Genomic DNA, 20286 nt, shown 5'->3' on the forward strand with positions numbered 1-20286 from the left:
TGATATCCCGCTTTATCACTACCCGAAGGAGTCTCAAAGCGGCTAACAATCTCCCTTCCCTTCCTCCCCCACAACAAACACTCTGTGAGGTGAGTGGGGCTGAGAGACTTCAGAGAAGTGTGACTGGCCCAAGGTCACCCAGCAGCTGCACGTGAAGGAGCGGAGACATGAACCTGGTTCCTCAGATTACGAGTCTACCGCTCTTAACCACTACACCACACTGGCTTGAAAGATGGAAGGGCCAGAGTGTGGCACACTGAGCTCCATAGCAAGGACAGGTCCTAAATCAGTAAATGCTAGTGCACCTCTTATGTGTGTACCTCTTTTTTGATGGGTGCCACTGATAGTGTGATGAACTGTTCTTGGATCCTCCCCTGTAAGCAAATCTCTGGAGTGGGGGGTGGGGGTATCTTGCTGGAATACAAAAAGACCATTATAATACAGTCATACCTCGGCATGAATAGGCTTCGGGTTAGGCAAATTCGGGTTGTGCTCCGCAGCAACCTGGAAATAACGGAGCATGTTACTTCTGGGTTTCACCATGCACGCATGCACAGACCATCAAAATGATGTCACATGCATGCGCAGAAGCGCCGAAACGTGACCTGCACATGCACAGACGCGCGGACACGGGTTACGTTCGCTTCGGGATGCGAACAGGGCTCTAGAACAGATCCCGTTCGCATCCCGAGGTACCACTGTACACCTGAACATTCTGTTCAGTTTGTTACTTGCTATTAGCAAAAACAAAACACTAAAATAAAATCTGAAGGAAAAGCACACACCTCAATTCCTCGTTTCAAATTCAGCTTCTCATTACATGACTAAAACACAAGCACAATTATTTTTTTTTACTAGGGTTCTTTGGGCACTGAAATTCATGACTTTTAACATCTGACATTATAATGATTCATCTATGAGGATATGCTGTGTATCACTTAGATACTGATAGAGAGAAAGGATGTGAAATGCTGTATAATGAATGGCAAAGACTTGAATTGTAAATTGAAAATATGGCAGATTTAAAAAATTGTGAATTTTCCACTACCAACAGGGTAGCCATTAAAAACTCTGGCTAAACACCATAACATGAAAGGACCTACTATATCCTCCCTTTCCTTCGACCTCACCCCAAGCCCAAGCCCAGCCTCCAATCTCCAACTCAGGCAATTTATCCACATCCATTCCGCTTAGAAGTCACTTTGGCAAGTAATCTGTATATAAATTAATTGATTGATTGATTATAATCCCACAGAGTGATGGGAAGGCAATTTCCACCCCCCAAAACAAGCCTGAAACCCACATGAAATAGATCAAGAAAATTTGTCTCATCCAAGAGTATCTAGAGCTGGCTGATAACCACTTACTCAAAGACCTATACAATTGGCCACTGGCCAATAATTGTTCATATCATTGAGTCGAAGTCAGGTTTCTTCAGGTGCAGTTTCTATCATGGCTTCCTTTAAGGGAGTTAAGACCACAAGCTCTCTCAGTACCATATTTACCTCCTCCTGGACCCAGGTAGCTGCTTCCTCCCTGCTTAATGTGATAAGCGAAGAGAGGCAAGAAGCAAGCAAACAGGTGGTTGGCTGGACCTTGCCCAGGATTTTGTCTCACAGACCTTAAGGGTCTAACGATTAAAAATCATTCACAAAATAGGATTAGAAGATGCCGCAACTGACTGATCCATGTCAACAATTTTTTTCCAAGCCATGGCAGCTGCGAGCAATTTTATGCTCAAAATGCCTAGCAAAGATCTTGCAATATACTGTGGTGGATTATTCACATCTCCCACCAAGGCCACAAACCACATGGAAAAACTGTTGGAAGTCCCTGCAAAGTTGCAATGTTGGTGGTGAATTATTATTATTATTATTATTGTTATTGTTAATTCATTTTTTCCCAAGTGGCTTCTAAGTGGTTTACAAGCATAAAATTGATTATTTAAAAAATGTAGCCGCACATAATTAAAAAACACAATAAAACAATTTCATCGTCAAAATAAACATCCGGAACTGAAAGGTACAATAAACAAGCCCATTAAAACAATATAAGGAAGAGGTTCACGTTAGGGAATCAAGGGAATGCTTGACAAAACAGGTGCGTCTTTAAGAGCTGGAAGAATGCCAGTACTGATGGGGCCTCTTGTATTTCGGGGGGGGGGCATTCTGCAACACTGGTTTCACCTGAGAAAATGCCCACCTCCATGTTACCATGGCAGAGTTAACCAGGTTCCATGTGTTGATCTTAACAGCCTTACTACTGGGCTGTGGAGGAGAAGGTGGTATTTCAGGTAACCTGGCCCAGAGTTGTTTAGGGCTTTATATGCAGGTAGCAGGACCTTAAATCTGGTTTGGTGGTTGAAAGGCAGCCAGTGCCTTTCTAGTGTGAGACAATAAGGGGCACCCTGCACAACCCAGGCTCCTGCATTCTGGACCAGCTGTAAGGTCAGCCCCACGCAAAGTGCATTGCAATAGCCTAAACATGAGGTTACCAAAGCATGTATCATAGCAACCATATTATCTCTGATCAGGAAGGGGTATAGTTGATGCATCGGCTAAAGCTGGTGATAGGCACTCTGTGCCATGATAGCTACATGCAAAATCATTTCTTCAGCACCATATCCAACACAGTGCAGACTTGATTATTAGTTATAACCTGTGTTTGGTAGCACTTAACACAGACAACAAGGTATGGATGGGTCTGGGGTTGGTTGATAAAGGACGGGAAACACGTTCACTGGGAGATCCAGTCCAAAGGATAATGCTGATATATCCAATATTCCCCTGTTTAGTGATCTTCTATCCGATGCTCTTTGCTCTAATCCTCTATCTGGTGATATTCTATCTGATGCTCTTTGCTCTTTTCCAAGTCCCTTCTGCAGATCTTCTTCATATTTATACAAAAATTTACTTTATCTTCTACTGATCTTATTTTTATTTTCCTTCCTTTGAAACTGAAGGATAGACCTTGGGGAAACTCCCACCTAAAGATGATTTTATTCCTTCTCAGCAAGGCAACCAAATCTCTGTAGTTAGGCCTAAGATCCAAAAGATATTTGGGGACGTCTTTAAAAATTTCCACTCTTGACTGTTGTACTTCTAGGTTCTTCTGATAGTGCCAACCCAATATTCTATCTCTCTCTTCTTTAGTTCGAAGGGTGATCAAACAGTCTCATATTCTGTTCTTCTCTTTTTTCCCTCCTCTTCCAAGTCTGAAGGCCCTCACAATCTTAATCTCTTCTTGACCCAAGTCCCAAAAGTCAGCAAATTCCTGTGTGAGGGAGTCTATCAGGTTTTCCTTCTCCAATTCAGGTAGGGCTCTGATCCTCAGATTCGTCTGTTTTTCTTTAAGTTCAATCATAGCAAGCGTCAACTTATGTTCATCAAGTTGCCTCTGTAGGGCTGGAACTCTCTCTCTCTCAAGTTGTGTTACTTTGCAATACCAATGAGACTCAGGCAATACCAATGAGACAGAAACATGGAAGGTGCCTAAAGAAGCCAGGGTGGCTATCTAAAGAACTTTTAACTGAGTTAAGATTAAAAAAGGATGTGTACAAAAAATGGAAAAGGGGGGAAACCACCAAAGAGGAATTCAAACAAATAGCCAGCACGTGTAGACACAAAGTCAGAAAAGCTAAAGCACAGAATGAACTCAGGCTTGCTAGAGAGGTTAAAAGCAACAAAAAAAGGCTTTTATGGGTATGTTCGTAGCAAAAGGAAGAACAAAGAAACAGTGGGGTCACTCAGAGGAGAAGATGGTGAAATGCAAACAGGGGACACAGAAAGGGCTGAACTCCTCAATGCCTTCTTTGCCTCAGTCTTCTCCGATAAAGAAAACAATACCCAACCTGAAGAATTTGGAGCAAATGATTCAGCAGAGGAAACACAGCCCAGAATAACTAAGGAGATAGTACAAGAATACTTGGCTAGTTTAGATGTATTCAAGTCTCCAGGGCCAGATGAACTTCATCCAAGAGTATTAAAAGAACTGGCAGATGTGATCTCAGAACCACTGGCAGTCATCTTTGAGAATTCCTGGAGAACAGGCGAAGTCCCGGCAGACTGGAGGAGGGCAAATGTTGTCCCTATTTTCAAAAAGGGGAAAAGAGAGGACCCAAATAATTACCGCCCAGTCAGTCTGACATCAATACCAGGGAAGATTCTGGAGCAGATCATTAAGCAAACAGTCTGTGAGAACCTAGAAAGGAATACTGTGATCACCAATAGTCAGCATGGATTTCTGAAAAATAAGTCATGTCAGACTAACCTGATCTCGTTTTTTGACAGAATTACAAGCCTGGTAGATGAAGGGAATGCAGTGGATGTAGCCTACCTTGATTTCAGCAAAGCATTTGACAAGGTGCCCCATGATATTCTTGTAAAGAAGCTGGTAAAATGCGGACTTGACTATGCTACCACTCAGTGGATTTGTAACTGGCTGACTGACCAAACCCAAAGGGTGCTCATCAATGGTTCCTCTTCATCCTGGAGAAGAGTGACTAGTGGGGTGCCACAGGGTTCTGTCTTGGGCCCAGTCTTATTCAACATCTTTATCAACGACTTGGATGGTGGACTCAAGGGCATCCTGATCAAATTTGCAGATGACACCAAACTGGGAGGGGTGGCTAACACCCCAGAGGACAGGATCACACTTCAAAACGACCTTGACAGATTAGAGAACTGGGCCAAAACAAACAAGATGAATTTTAATAGGGAGAAATGTAAAGTATTGCACTTGGGCAAAAAAAATGAGAGGCACAAATACAAGATGGGTGACACCTGGCTTGAGAGCAGTACATGTGAAAAGGATCTAGGAGTCTTGGTTGACCACAAACTTGACATGAGCCAACAGTGTGACGCGACAGCGAAAAAAGCCAATGCAATTCTGGGCTGCATCAATAGGAGTATAGCATCTAGATCAAGGGAAGTAATAGTGCCACTGTATTCTGCTCTGGTCAGACCTCACCTGGAGTACTGTGTCCAGTTCTGGGCACCACAGTTCAAGAAGGACACTGACAAACTGGAACGAGGGCAACCAAATTGGTCAAAGGCCTGGAAACGATGCCTTATGAGGAACGGCTAAGGGAGCTGGGCATGTTTAGCCTGGAGAAGAGGAGGTTAAGGGGTGATATGATAGCCATGTTCAAATATATAAAAGGATGTCACATAGAGGAGGGAGAAAGGTTGTTTTCTGCTGCTCCAGAGAAGCGGACATGGAGCAATGGATCCAAACTACAAGAAAGAAGATTCCACCTAAACATTAGGAAGAACTTCCTGACAGTAAGAGCTGTTCGACAGTGGAATTTGCTGCCAAGGAGTGTGGTGGAGTCTCCTTCTTTGGAGATCTTTAAGCAGAGGCTTGAGAACCATATGTCAGGAGTGCTCTGATGGTGTTTCCTGCTTGGCAGGGGGTTGGACTCGATGGCCCTTGTGGTCTCTTCCAACTCTATGATTCTATGATTCTATGATTCTATGCATTCAGCAGCAACGGCTTTCTCCCTGGCTTCTTCCGCAGTCTGCCGTATCAAAGTAGATTCCTGTATTAATTTCTGGATGGTTTCTGTATTAGTATTCACCTTTTGTCCCAAATTATTTATACTTTCTGTATTTAAGTCAATTTTAGTAGTTGCAACATCCACTTTCACATTTATCGCATCTGTTTTCTTGTTAAGCTGTTCCAGTGAATCATTTATCTTATTTAATGCAACCGCTAAGTGTTACCACCACCACCAACAGAAGAAGAGCAACGATTGGGTGCAGTTGGAGGAATATCAGCGTAATTACATGATGGCGTTGCAGGTTTCAAGTTGGAATGTGAATGGACTGAATTCCCCAGAAAAAAGGCAGAGAGTCTTTCATTTATTGGAAAAAGAACATTTGGACTTGGTTTGTCTACAAGAAACACATGTGATAAGGCTACATAGGAAGATATTGAGTAATAAAAGATTGGGCCAATAATTTATCTCATCAGATAAAGTCAGAAAAAGAGGAGTGGTCCTTTATGCAAAGGAGAGCCTATCACCGAAATTTATATTTAAAGATAAGGAAGATTTGTTGCAATTAAAATTCAATCACAGGGAGAGAAATTCCTAATTGTAGGTATTTATGCACCAAATGAAGGAAAATCGGTGTTCTTTAAGAAGCTACATGAGACTCTGATGGATTATATGGACTATAATATGATTTTGATGGGAGATATGAATGGAGTGGTGTCTACAAATATAGACAAGGCACAGAGACAGGTAGTCACCAAAGATGGTAGACTACCAAAAACTTTTTTTGACATGACTGAAAATATGGACTTAGTTGACATTTGGAGAGTGAAGAACCCTCTGGGAAGAGAACTTTTTTCTCTGAGGCTAAAAGGACATGGACAAGAATTGACCAAATTTGGGTAACCAGGGGATTGGCTCCGAATTTTAGTAAAGTGGAGATCTGCCCCAAAACTTGTTCTGACCATAATGCTGTGAAGATGGAAATGAAATTGACGCTAACTGGTTCCTTTAGATGGAGGATGAATGATACTTTGTTTAGGAATGAAGAGGTGACCAAGAAGGCCCAAAAAACTCTAAGAGACTATTTTGAGATAAATATGAATACTACAGTGGAAAAAAGAGTAATTTGGGACGCAAGCAAGGCGGTTATGAGAGGATTCCTAATACAACAGAATGCAATTAAGAAGAGAACTCAGAATGAAAAAAAGGATAAAATCCTGGGGAAAATAAAGGAAGGAGAGAAGAAACTGAGAGCAAAACCAAAGTCACAGGAGATTCTGAAAGAGATAAAGTTATACCAAGTACAATATACGAAATTGATGAATCAGGAAATAGAATGGGAGATTAAACAGATGAGGCAAAACTCATTTGAATTGGCTAATAAGTGTGGAAAATTGTTGGCCTGGCAAATGAAAAAAAGACAAAAACTGAATACTATTACAAATTTGGAAGTGGAAGGAAAGAATATACAGAACCCAGTGGAGATCAGGAAGTGTTTTCAGAGGTATTTAAACAACTTTATACACAGGAGAAGCAGAAAGAAATGGACATTGATCGATTTTTGAAAATAAATGGACTACACAAAATCTCTCAGGAAAAACAGCTAATGTTGAATTACAAAATAACAGATCAGGAGGTGGAAGGGGCCATTCAGAACATGCAATTAGGTGAATCTCCAGGACCAGATGGTTTGACTTCAAGATATTACAGATCTCTGAAAGAATGGTTAATACAACCATTGAAGGAAGTCTGCAATGAAATATTGGAAGGGAGAAAGGCACCAGAGTCATGGAAGAAAGCCTATATTACACTTATACAGAAAAGAGAGACTGTAAAGACACAGCTCAAGAATTACCGCCCCATATCGCTGATTAATGTGGACTACAAAATTTTTGCAGATATTTTGGCTAAAAGATTAAAAAAGGTGTTAGTAGAAGAAATTCATAAAGACCAAGCAGGCTTTCTCCCAGGCAGATACTTGTCTGACAACACGAGGAATATAATTAATATTCTAGAAAAACTACAAGTGAATATCAATACCAAGGCAGTTTTGATATTTGTGGACGCAGAGAAAGCCTTTGACAACATCTCTTGGAGTTTTATGAAGAAGAATCTACAGGGGATGGGGGTAGGTCAAGGTTTTGAAAATGGTATAGGTGCAATTTACTCAGAACAAAAGGAAAAATTAATTGTGAACAATGTAGTGACAGAAGAGTTTAAGATTGAGAAAGGGACATGACAAGGTTGCCCAATTTCTCCATTGCTCTTTATATCGGTCCTTGAGGTTTTGTTAAATATGATTAGAAAGGACCAAGAGGTTAAAGGTATACAAGTGGGAGCTAAACAGTACAAATTGAAAGCATTTGCTGATGACTTAGTATTGACTTTACAGGAGCCAGAATCTAGTACTAAAAGGGTATTGGAACTGATTCAAGAATTTGGACAGGTAGCAGGTTTTAAGTTGAACAAGATGAAAACTAAGGTTTTAGAGAAAAATTTAACTGAGAAAGAGAGAGAGAAGTTTCAGGAGGAGACAGGACTAACATTGGTTAAGAAAGTGAAATATTTAGGGGTTAATATGACAGCCAAAAATGTGAATTTATTTAAGGATAATTATGAAAAATGTTGGATTGAAGTGAAAAAGGATTTAGAAATATGGACAAATTTGAAGTTATCATTGTTAGGCCGAATTGCTGTGATAAAAATGAATGTGCTGCCAAGGATGTTGTTTTTGTTTCAAACATTGCAGATTTTGGATAAGATGGATTGTTTCAAGAAGTGGCAGAAAGATATTTCCAGATTTGTTTGGCAGGGCAAGAAGCCTCGAATAAAATTTAAGGTATTAACTGATGCTAAAGAAAGAGGTGGCTTTGCCCTGCCAGACCTTAAACTGTATTATGAATCAGCTGCTTTTTGCTGGCTGAGAGAATGCTGCTTCTGACGTGTTGGATCTAGAAGGTTTCAATAATGCTTTTGGTTGGCATGCCTATTTGTGGTATGATAAGGTAAAAGTACACAAAGCTTTTAAAAATCATATTGTTAGAAAAGCATTGTTTAATGTTTGAATAAGATATAAGGATTTGTTAGAAAAGAAAACCCCAAGATGGTTGTCACCAATGGAAGCGAAGGCACAGAAAAAACTCAATATGGAGGCCAAATGGCCGAAATATTGGGAAATTTTGGAACAAGATGGAGACAGAATAAAATTGCAGAGTTTTGAAAAATTGAAAAATAAAGTGCGAGATTGGCTCCATTATTATCAAATAATGGAGGCATACAATTTGGACAAAAAAGTTGGCTTCCAGGTGGAAAAATCAAAATTGGAAACAGAATTGTTAGATTCAAAAATTAAGAATTTGTCAAGAATGTATAACTTGCTGTTGAAATGGAACACTCAAGATGAAATGGTGAAATCTGATATGATTAAATGGGCACAAGATGTTGGACATAACATAATGATGGCTGACTGGGAACAGTTATGGACCACAGGTATGAAATTTAAGGCATGTAATGCCCTAAGAGAAAACCTAATGAAAATGATTTATAGATGGTACATGACACCAGTCAAGCTTGCAAAAATTTACCATTTGCCCGATAATAAATGTTGGAAATGTAATGAGATTGAAGGTACATTCTTTCACCTTTGGTGGACATGCCAAAGGATTAAGACATTCTGGGAGATGATTTATAATGAAATGAAAAAGGTATTCAAATATACCTTCCTGAAGAAACCAGAGGCCTTTCTCCTGGGCATAGTTGGCCAATTGGTGCCAAAGAAGGATAGAACATTTTTTATGTATGAAACAACAGCAGCAAGAATACTCATTGTGAAGTATTGGAAGACACAAGATTTACCCACCCGGGAAGAATGGCAGATGAAGTTGATGGACTATATGGAACTGGCGTAAATGACTGGCAGAATCCGAGACCAGAGAGAAGAGTCAGTGGAAGAAGACTGGAAAAAGTTTAAAGATTATTTACGGAAATACTGTAAAGTTAATGAATGCTAGAAAAATGTTGGAATGATGTTATATGGCTTTAGTAGAAATGTTATAAGGAATTAAGTATAAATAGATTAATAGATTAATAGAGTATTAAAAGAAAATATAAGGTTAGAATGTGTTAAGATAATTATAGGATAGAAAACAGAGGAAGGTGGAAAGGAATTGCTGAAACAATTAACAGAAGTGGAATACAAAAAGGGAGGTGTGAGGAGGTCGCGGAAATAAGTGAATGAAAGATAAGATACTGAAATTATTTGATGTGTTTTTAAATTGTTTTTGTTTTGTTTTGTTAGTTTAATGTGTTAGTGTTATGTAGTGTTTTTGTATTGTATTGTTCTTCTTTTTGTAGTGTTTAAATTGTTGGAAAACTAATAAATATTATTATTTTTTTTAAAAAAAGATAAAGGACGGGAAACAAAAAGTGTTTTATATGCGTTATATATGCCATATAACACTATGACACCTGATGGCGCTGTGAAGTCCTGTCTATCCCTACTGGATTTCCCTGTATGAGTTTACAATGCATTTAACTGAATCACTTCTTTGACGTGTCTAGATCCATCCATAGTCAATGTACAGATGAGATCTTTCATTGCTTTCTGAGTCTTCATGTGAAGAGCTAAGGAAGTCTGTTTAACAGATGTACAACTCCATTCTCTGGAAAAATTCTTCACAAAGCAGCTTACAAAATACACATGAAAATACAACCAATAAAACAGAACTTAAAAGCACTTTGGATATCTGCTTCATAAAAAGAGCCAGCACAAAACAGAAAATACCCAGCAAATATATTCTATATATTAACCAAACCATAATAATTTTATCTGCAGTTTGATTTACATCAGCCACTAAAGGAAACAGAAAAGAGATGAGTTCTTCATTGCCGCAGTTGAAACTGTCAAAGGATAAGGCTTCCCTAATCTCAAATGGGACAGGATACCACAGGTGTGGGGCCACTACTTATAAGGCCCTTTTCCAAGTGCCTGCCAGCATGGTGGCCTTGACAGGTAGGTATTTAAGCAGGACCTCAGTTGTACATATATGGGCTTTCTGTCTGAGACATCAAATAATGATGATGATATCATTAAATGTATATTTTATTAATAATAATTAAGTTTTTTGACATGTTATTTATTATATTCTGCCCTTCCTCTCGCAAGAACCCAGGGCAGCTAGCAATAAAGTTACAGCATTAAAAGCATAGTACAAAGTATGACAAATGAATCACCATTTAATTCTACAAACACAAATATAAGCATAAATACAAATACAAATTATGTCATTCAGATTACGCTCCAAAGGTCTGTTACAACAAATAGGTTTTGAGTTGCCATCTGGATGCATATAATGTGGGGGAATAATCTGACCTCAGTAGAAAGGGAGTTCCACAGCTGGGGTGCCACCACTGAGAAGGCCCCGTCTTGTGTGGTGACACTCCATGCAAGGCTGGCTCAAGCCATTTTGGCACCTGAGGCGAACCACAAAATGGTGTAGCCTCCCCCATGCTCAAGTGGGGAAGAAGTGGTGCATAAAGATCTACATCAGGAACAAGGGGGGATAAAGATCTGCATCAAAACAAGGGTGGTAGTGGAAACCAGCAGCGCCTCCTATTTACCAAGGGGCCACTGTAGAGGTGGCATTGGGGTAGGACTGCCAAGGAGGAGATCAATCCAGCCCCAAGGAAGTCACCACAGCTGCAGTGGAAGGTGATGCATTCCTTGGAGGATGGATCTGCTGCTCCTGTGGATCCTGCCACCTGAGGCAGTCGCTTCACCTTGCTTCATGGGTGGGCCGGCCCTGAACTCCAAGGCACATTCACCAAAGACACCACAAGCAGGGCCTCTCCTATGGTGACATCTCTGGGCCTGCAGCCTGGCCAAACTGCAAGCCCAGTACCAGCTCTGCATGTTTCTCCGACAATTGGTTTATCATATCTGAACTGGCTCTGTCAATCATGCTCAGATTTTGGAAACCACTGAATGGCTTTGGTATCGGCCAACACATGCCTTCTTTTCCTGATGTCCGTAGCCATTCGCTGAACATCAAAGGGTCAAATTCAAAGGGACTTTTTGTTTGTTTTCCTTTCCCGTACAGCTTTCTTCTCCCGTGTGATTATGAAAGAGGCTGGCACAACACATGTGACTCCTACACGAGGCGTCCTCAGCGAGCGGGGCTGCTAGGGAAAGATTTAGGAGCAAAAGCACACGTGCGCGCACACAAATGGTTAAAATTATGCAGGTCCTGTTTTGTGAATTGAGGAAGGAGAAGCCAGTGTACCGAATGCAACAACAACGGCTCTAAGCTGACATCAAAGCAAAATCGGGGAAGGGGGGAGATGGCTGAAATGACAGCAGCAGCTGCAGCATCTGCCTCTAAATTAGGCTGTGTTTCAAAGTCTACACTCAACTGCTAAGCAGTATAAAGACCCAGGAGGAAGGCTGCCCAAGAAAAAGAGTTTGCTTTCCAGCCTAACACATCAAAGTAACACATGCTAAGAAGAGCAATAAATGCATATGGCATGCAGTCACTTGCTACCTAATTGCATTGGGCTTATGAAGCCCAGAGAGAAAAAAAGAAGGGAGGGGGGATACCTTCCACTGATTCCTAGTTTTATAGAGGATTTGAGTCCCCCCACCCCATGAAAAATGCTGACACAAATTGGGAGCAGATTAGATTCTGCCATTACGAGGCAGCATCCCATAATTTCAAAAGATGGAGATTTCCACACACACACACACACCCCACCCTGACAGTAGGACACCTGTGAAATACAAAGTTCATAATTATAGGCTATAAAAACCAGCAGATCATGCAGCTGGAAAAAAAATATTATTATAATTTAGGAAAGGCTTGATCTTCAACATTCAGATAGAGCTCCTTTTCTGAAATAAAAATTTTAAAAAATGGACAGCTTTGGTGTTATCCAGTGTGAAAAGACTGTCACTATCTATTTAATTCAATACCTGCCTAATGATATTTGTTTTCATTAGAAATCAGAAGTGATTAATTAGCACTAGGAGTTTTAAAGGCAGAATTTATTTCTGGCCTTGTGACCCTTTTTCGTTACTGTGCTTGTAACACATTCAACGTGATGTGCAAAGGAAAACACATCAAATCATTTGAATGGTGAGGACAGAAAAGTTTGTCTCTTTTTATTCCTTATATTGTACACACAGTCCTGACTATACCTTTCCCCCCCAAAAAACTACATTAATCATCTGTGAACTATGTTAATTTACAGTTGCTTGAGAAGATGTTAATTGTTATTCCTGTAAGGCTGCTAATTAATGAGAATGTTGCTTTCAAGCATTTTAGCAACAAGCATCAAATGTATGAAACAAAGTCTTCAAGGAAGATCCGTAACACCGACAGAATCTACCAGCCTGTTTGTTTAGCTTTAAATGAAGACTTGAATGAACAGAGGGTTAAAGTTGCAAAGAAGCAAACATTCATCTATAATGCACTCTGGTAACTTATGCATTAGGAGAAACAATTCCAGCAGAAATGATGCACTGTGCCTGCCACAATGACAATATTACACATGAAATAATATTGGTTTTTATGCTTATGGATTCCTATCAGTTTAAATGAATCCGTTCAAGGGCATCAGCATCAAATATAGAGTGTGTTCCAGCATAGTTCTCATCATGAAAACGACCAGAAATAGTCAAAAACAAAAACAAGACGTATAATGCTTTCAAAAAAAGGGGGGAAAGGCAAATGAAAATTGTTAATAGATTGCTTTCAATGATGTGTTTCCGAGTACTGGTTTTTACATCAGAAAATGAAATATGCTAGAAAATATTACCTTGTTTCCCCTTTATAGATGAAATATGTCATCATGCCCATCTAACAGTTTGCTAGGGGAACAGGCACTTCAGTGTGAAATCTGGGCATAACAGGAGCTCTGCATGAGCACAGCAGAGCAAATATGGGGCTCTGAATAGGGTGAAAAGAAACAGAAGTTTTTAAAATGGCAACTTTTACAAGTGTGTATACAATCATTTGAGCCTGGGTTGCCCTGCCAAATAGTAAGGAGAATTTCACCAGGCTTCTGATTCCCCAGACTTTGGGACAGGGTGTGAACAATTTCTCGCCACTTGGCAGGGTTGCTGCAGGCACCACAAGTACACTGTGGTAAGTTCTGACTTGGTAAATGACTGTACACTATGTTACTCTAGGAACTGAAGTCCGGTAATTAGATTTTAAGAAAACAGCACTTGCATAATTGTCTGTTTGCTTTGGCTTCCATTCCTTCCCAACTCTAGGAATTGGAACAGTTTAGATATAAATATAGACAATGTACACAAACAAAAAATCAGACTAAACAGAACATTTGCTGCAACATCACTGCCAATTAAAAGTTTGACCATGAGAACCTAATATAATTGCCAGTTGTATCTGAATCAGAGTTGGAAGGGAGAGCTAGTCCTACAAAGCTTTTTAAACAAGGCTAGGCTTATCTGCTAAGTGGCCATCACAGGTAGCAATTTTCTGCCCTCCGTTGCCTCGTCTCAGATGAGTTCAAATTGTGAGCAGACGCATTTTGGCTTTTTTTGCTTCATGTGCAAAAACGCCTGAGTTCCAGCCACTGTCATTTCCATGCTATATGGACTTGGCTACTAATTGAGAGGATGCTATTAAAAGACTTTTAAAAGATCACCTCAACATGTAAGTGAAGAATTGTTTAAAGGCATGGGAGCCAGTGACATACTCGCCAGTACGCTGCTTGATTCCAGTTTCCATTGGTCCCAGCCAGCATGGCCAGTGATCAGGGATGATGGGAATTGTAGCATCTAGAGAGCATTGTGTTGGCTACCAGTGCTTTAAGATATATTCAGGCAAAGGATGCCTCAAAAATGGGGATTCCATAAGTCCCTACACCCCTCCTAAACCTGATCCAGAGCAGACAGATTTAGGAGAATGCAAGACGATGAGAAATTGTTTAAATCTGCCTCCTTCTCATTTCATTTCATTTTCATTGAATTTATATACCTCCCTATACCCAGAGGTCTCAGGGCAGTTTACAAAGAGAAATAAATCACAATACATAAAATCAAAATAAAAACAATAATCCAATAATACCCCCCCCAAAAAGAGCCACATTTTTTTTTAATATCAACAATTTTATTGCATTAGCCATTTTAAAGGTATATGATTTTGATCAGGTCAGCCTAGTTAAAAAGGAACATTTTCGCCTGGCGCCTAAAGGTATATCATTCATTTCATTTCATTTACTGAATTTATATACCGTCCTATACCTGGAGGTCTCAGGGTGGTTTACACACAAAAAATCACAATATATAAAATAAAAACAATAACAATAATCCAAACCTTCTCTCTTTCCACTGATGGAAGCCTCATCATCAGCTGAGCAATATCGTTGGATACAACTCATCCTAGTCTTCAAACACAGCCTGCATATTCATATCCCCAAATAGTTATGTTTCAGTGGTTCTAAGAACTGGTTTGGTACCCTAAATAATGCAGGGAAAGTGGAATGCAGGGCGCAGTAACCTCGTGGAGCAAAAATAAAGAAACAGAATGAGTTGTGTCAGCTCATCCCATCATATCACAGCTTGATGCAGTGCAGGGATGGATATTCACATGGGTACAGAAGTGGATTGCTACAAAGAACATGCAAATCTGAAGCTAGGAGACACTTGTTCCTAGGAAGTCAATGCGAATTATCTCTCCTATCTCTCCTCTCTTCATGGTTTTTGCTTGGTTTAGCTTTCATTCCCCCCCAAACGTATTTAAAACTTTTAGTACTGTTTATGCCCACATGAATGCTTGAATATATATTGGTTTTATTTAAATAAGTTAGTGAGGAGTCAGTTAGCTGAGAACAGCAACCTGTTAGGGGGAAAAATCAAATTAAACAGCAAAACAGTTGCTTGGGAGTTTTGGTCAGAAAAATTAACATTTTAAGGACAACTCTGGATAAAGTCCATTAGGACAAATGGCTGATTGATGTAATTCCCAACCTTCTGCCTCTTCATCCCACACTTAAAACTTTGTGCCTTATTTCACACTGTCCTGTCTCTGGAATGCCTCCTCTATCCATCTGTCCAAACAATTTCTCTTCCTACTGAACAGTACTCAAAGTGTTGATATTCCTGCACCAAATCTTTCCCTTCCTCTCTTCACTTTTGCCCTGTCCATGTTGCTTGTGTCCTGCACCTTCTTTCTTGGAAATCTCATTCATTACATAAAATTATCTGATTTCATTCCTTAGCCTTCTGGGTCGAGCCATGATAACTCTACTCCCAATACAGTGCCTAGCACACTGCTGCTTCTGAATAAATGTTTAATGAGAAAAGGAAGGAAAGAGGATGCTTCATAGGAAAGATATTCTAAAATAGTGTGGAGGTCAGATTTTTAGCTGATACGACTCAGCAGAATCCCAATAGCTTCCATACAGTTAGAATGATTTAAGCTAAATCATCAAGCCCATACACAGTACTAGAGCTGATATTACCTAAATGCCTACAGCTCCATAAAATTAAAACTGTATTATTATACTAATGTAATAACATGAATAAAAAATGAATCTGATCTAATGAACGCATGGTTAAAAAAAAAAGTATTAATCTATTTGTTGCTTGTACTGCCTTCTTTTCAAGTTTTCAAGTTCTGAAAATAAAACAATTTGGGTTCCATGCTGTTTTACAGTAAGTTTCAGCCCTCTGAGATTTTCACTAACAACTTATAAATGTCCTGAACCCAGAAATTTGCAACAGGAGTTCTTGTGCTTCCTTAACCATTCCAAGGCCTAACATCACCAGTGTAATTAAGTTTGGTTTTCTTCATTTTTCCCCTGCTGTTAGAAATAAAATGTGTTGTTCAGCTTTCCAATATACAACGAAAACTATATGAATACTAATCTATTTTAACCTCGGTGGAATAGTGAGGGGAAAAGATTGACTTTGATTTTATTAATTGTTTTCTCAAATAAAACAGTTAATGAAGGAGCTGAAGATGCTGCCTTTCGCATTTGTACCAAGAATTTCAAATAAAAATCCCATTTTCATTACCGAAGAAAAGAATAGCAATTGATTCTGCCAGTGTTTAATTGAAGCGCCTACTGTGTGTCAAAATATTATTATTTTTTTAATCTTATCATTAGAAAAGAAGGGAAAGCAAGGAAAATGGGAAAATTCATCCCCTTCTCCTACTGGATTCACTAAAGTTCTTCTCAACTGTACTTCTTGTCATTGTCAGCATTATGTGCTACGAAACTGATAAGATAAATCCATGCGTGGTCTCTTCACCTGTGGTCAATACTAGCATCAGTGAAGCTCCACCAAAGCCTGATTTTAAACTAACTCCATGGTACAGCATTTGCTCTGCATGCAGGAGGTCCCAGCTTCAATCACCAGCACATCTCCTTGGAACATCTTCTGTCTAAACCCTAGAGAGCCTCTTCTAGTCAGCGTAGCCAATACTGGGCTAGAATGGTCTGACTCAGTTTCTTATGTTTCTGTGATTCACTTTTGGAGCCTTCTTCAAGGTAGCAAGAAAAACGAAATCAACGTTAGAACTGCAAGATCTCTTCATGTGCAGGGCTGGATTGAGGTTTGATGAGGCCCTAAGCTACTGAAGGTAATGGGGCCCTTTATATGTCCACTTGTCCTTTGTCAACAACAAATTGTCACTGTTTTTTGTGTTGAATATATGCTCTATGAGAAGAACATCCTTCTTTGGTGTCACTTCTATAAGGTGTTGTAAGTCTTCATAGAATTGGTCAATTTCAGTTTCTTCAGCACCAGTGGTTGGTGCATAAACTTGGATTACTGTGATGTTAAAAGGTCTGCCTTGGATTCGTATCGAGATCATTCTATCATTTTTGAGATTGCATCCCAATACAGCTTTCGCCACTCTTTTGTTGACTATGAGGGCCACTCCATTTCTTTTACGGGTTTCTTGCCCACAGTAGTAGATATGATGGTCATCCGAACTGAATTTGCCCATTCCCGTCCATTTTAGTTCACTGATGCCCAGGATGTCAATATTTATTCTTGCCATCTCATTTTTGACCACATCCAACTTACCCAGGTTCATGGTTCTTACATTCCAGGTTCCTATGCAATATTTTTCTTTACAGCATTGGACTTTCCTTTCACTTCCAGGCATATCCGCAGCTGAGCGTCCTTTTGGCTTTGGCCCAGCCGCTTCATCAGCTCTGGATCTACTTGTACTTGTCCTCCGCTCTTCCCCAGTAGCATGTTGGACGCCTTCCGACCTGAGGGGCTCATCTTCCAGCGTCATAACTTTTATATGCCTATTGTCTTTATCCATGGAGTTTTCCTGGCAGGGATACTGGAGTGGCTTGCCAGTTCCTCCTCCAGGTGGATCACATTTGGTCAAAACTCTCCACTATGACCTGTTCATCTTGGGTGCCCTGCTCGGCATAGTTCATAGCTTCTCTGAGTTATTCAAGCCCCTTCGTCACGGCAAGGCAGTGATCCATGAAGGGGTCACTAGAATTGACCAATTCTATGAAGACTTATAACACCTTATAGAAGTGACACCAAAGAAGGATGTTCTTCTCATTATAGGGGATTGGAATGCTAAAGTAGGGAATCAAGAGATAAAAGGAACAACTGGCAAGTTTGGCCTTGGAGATCAAAACGAAGCAGGGCAAAGGCTAATAGAGTTCTGTCAAGAGAACAAGCTGATCATCACAAACACGCTTTTCCAACAACACAAGAGACGACTCTACACATGGACATCACCAGATGGGCAGCATCGTAATCAGACTGATTATATTCTCTGCAGCCAAAGATGGAGAAGCTCTATACAGTCAGCAAAAACAAGACCTGGAGCTGACTGTGGCTCAGATCATCGGCTTCTTATAGTAAAATTCCAGCTTAAACTGAAGAAAGTAGGAAAAACCACAGTCTGAATCAAATCCCTTATGAATACACAGTGGAAGTGAGGAACAGGTTTAAGGATTTAGATTTGCTGGACAGAGTGCCTGAAGAACTATGGGTGGAGTCTCGCAAAATTATACAGGAGGCAGCAACGAAAACCATCCCAATGAAAAGGAAGTGCAAGAAAGCAAAGTGGCTGTCCAACGAGGCCTTACAAATAGCAGGGGAGAGAAGGCAAGCAAAATGCAAGGGAGATAGTGAAAGATACAGGAAATTGAATGCAGATTTCAAAAAAATAGCAAGGAGAGACAAGAAGGCCTTCTTAAACGAGCAATGCAAAGAAACAGAGGAAAACAACAGAATGGGAAGAACCAGAGATCTGTTCAAGAAAATTGGAGATATGAAAGGAACATTTCATACAAAGATTACCATAATAAAGGACAAAAGTGGTAAGGACCTAACAGAAGCAGAAGACATCAAGAAGAGGTGGCAAGAATACACAGAGGAATTATACCAGAAAGATATGGATGGCTCGTACACCCCAGGTAGTGTGGTTGCTGACCTTGAGCCAGACATCCTGGAGAGTGAAGTCAAATGGGCCTTAGAAAGCACTGCAAATAACAAGGCCAGTGGAAGTGATGATATTCCAGCTGAACTATTTAAAATTTTAAAAGATGATGCTGTTAAGGTGCTACACTTAATATGCCAGCAAATTTGGAAAACTCAGCAGTGGCGAGAGGATTGGAGAAGATCAGTCTACATCCCAATCCCAAAGAAGGGCAGTGCCAAAGAATGCTCCAACTACCGCACAATTGCACTCATTTCACACGCTAGCAAGGTTATGCTTAAAATTCTACAAGGCAGGCTTAAGCAGTATGTGGACCGAGAACTCCCAGAAGTGCAAGCTGGATTTCGAAGGGGCAGAGGAACCAGAGACCAAATTGCAAACATGCGCTGGATTATGGAGAAAGCTAGAGAGTTGCAGAAAGACATCTACTTCTGCTTCATTGACTATGCAAAAGCCTTTGACTGTGTCAACCACAGCAAACTATGGCAAGTTCTTAAAGAAATGGGAGTGCCTGATCACCTCATCTGTCTCCTGAGAAATCTCTATGTGGGACAAGAAGCTACAGTTAGAACTGGATATGGAACAACTGATTGGTTCAAAATTGGGAAAGGAGTACGGCAAGGCTGCATATTGTCTCCCTGCTTATTTAACTTTTATGCAGAATTCATCATGCAAAAGGCTGGGCTGGATGAATCCCAAGCCGGAATTAAGATTGCTGGAAGAAATATCAACAACCTCTAAAGAAAGAGGGGGGTTTGCCCTGCCGGACTTAAGACTGTATTATGAATCGGCAGCTTTCTGCTGGCTAAAAGACTGGCTACTTCTCGAAAATGCAGACATTCTAGACTTGGAAGGATTTGATAATAGCTTCGGTTGGCATGCATATGTTTGGTATGACAAGGTTAAAGTATATAAGGGTTTTAAAAATCATATTGTTAGGAAAGCACTGTACAATGTTTGGATTCGGTATAAGGATTTATTGGAAAATAAAACTCCCAGGTGGCTCTCACCAATGGAGGCTAAGGAGGTAAAGAAACTTAATATGAAAACTAATTGGCCAAAATATTTTGAAATTTTAGAACAAGAAGGTGGTGAACTTAAATTACAAAGTTTTGAGAAAATAAAGTCCAAGGTATGAGATTGGCTCCATTACTTTCAAATAATGGAGGCCTATAAACAAGACAGGAAAATTGGTTTCCAGGTGGAGAAATCGAAATTAGAAACAGAACTGTTAGAACCCAATACTAAGAATTTATCAAGAATGTATAACTTGCTGTTGAAGTGGAATACAATAGATGAGACAGTGAAGCCAGCTATGATTAGATGGGCACAGGACATAGG

General features: G+C 40.0%; 1 long non-coding RNA gene across 3 annotated transcripts in view; it reads right to left on the bottom strand.

Moving 5' to 3' along the window:
• Nucleotides 1–20286, bottom strand: part of LOC307217223 — a 239041-nt gene that overhangs the window by 28552 nt on the left and 190203 nt on the right. For 2 of the 3 annotated variants that reach the window (XR_013839452.1, XR_013839454.1), the window contains one exon: nucleotides 13310–13440. The exons of the other annotated variant lie outside the window; for it this stretch is intronic. This is a non-coding gene — a long non-coding RNA (uncharacterized lncRNA). The remainder of the gene's footprint in view (nucleotides 1–13309; nucleotides 13441–20286) is intronic. 3 annotated transcript variants of the gene reach the window in all.

Source organism: Podarcis cretensis (genome assembly GCF_951804945.1).
Source record: "Podarcis cretensis genome assembly, chromosome: 5".
Lineage (NCBI taxonomy): Eukaryota > Metazoa > Chordata > Lepidosauria > Squamata > Lacertidae > Podarcis > Podarcis cretensis.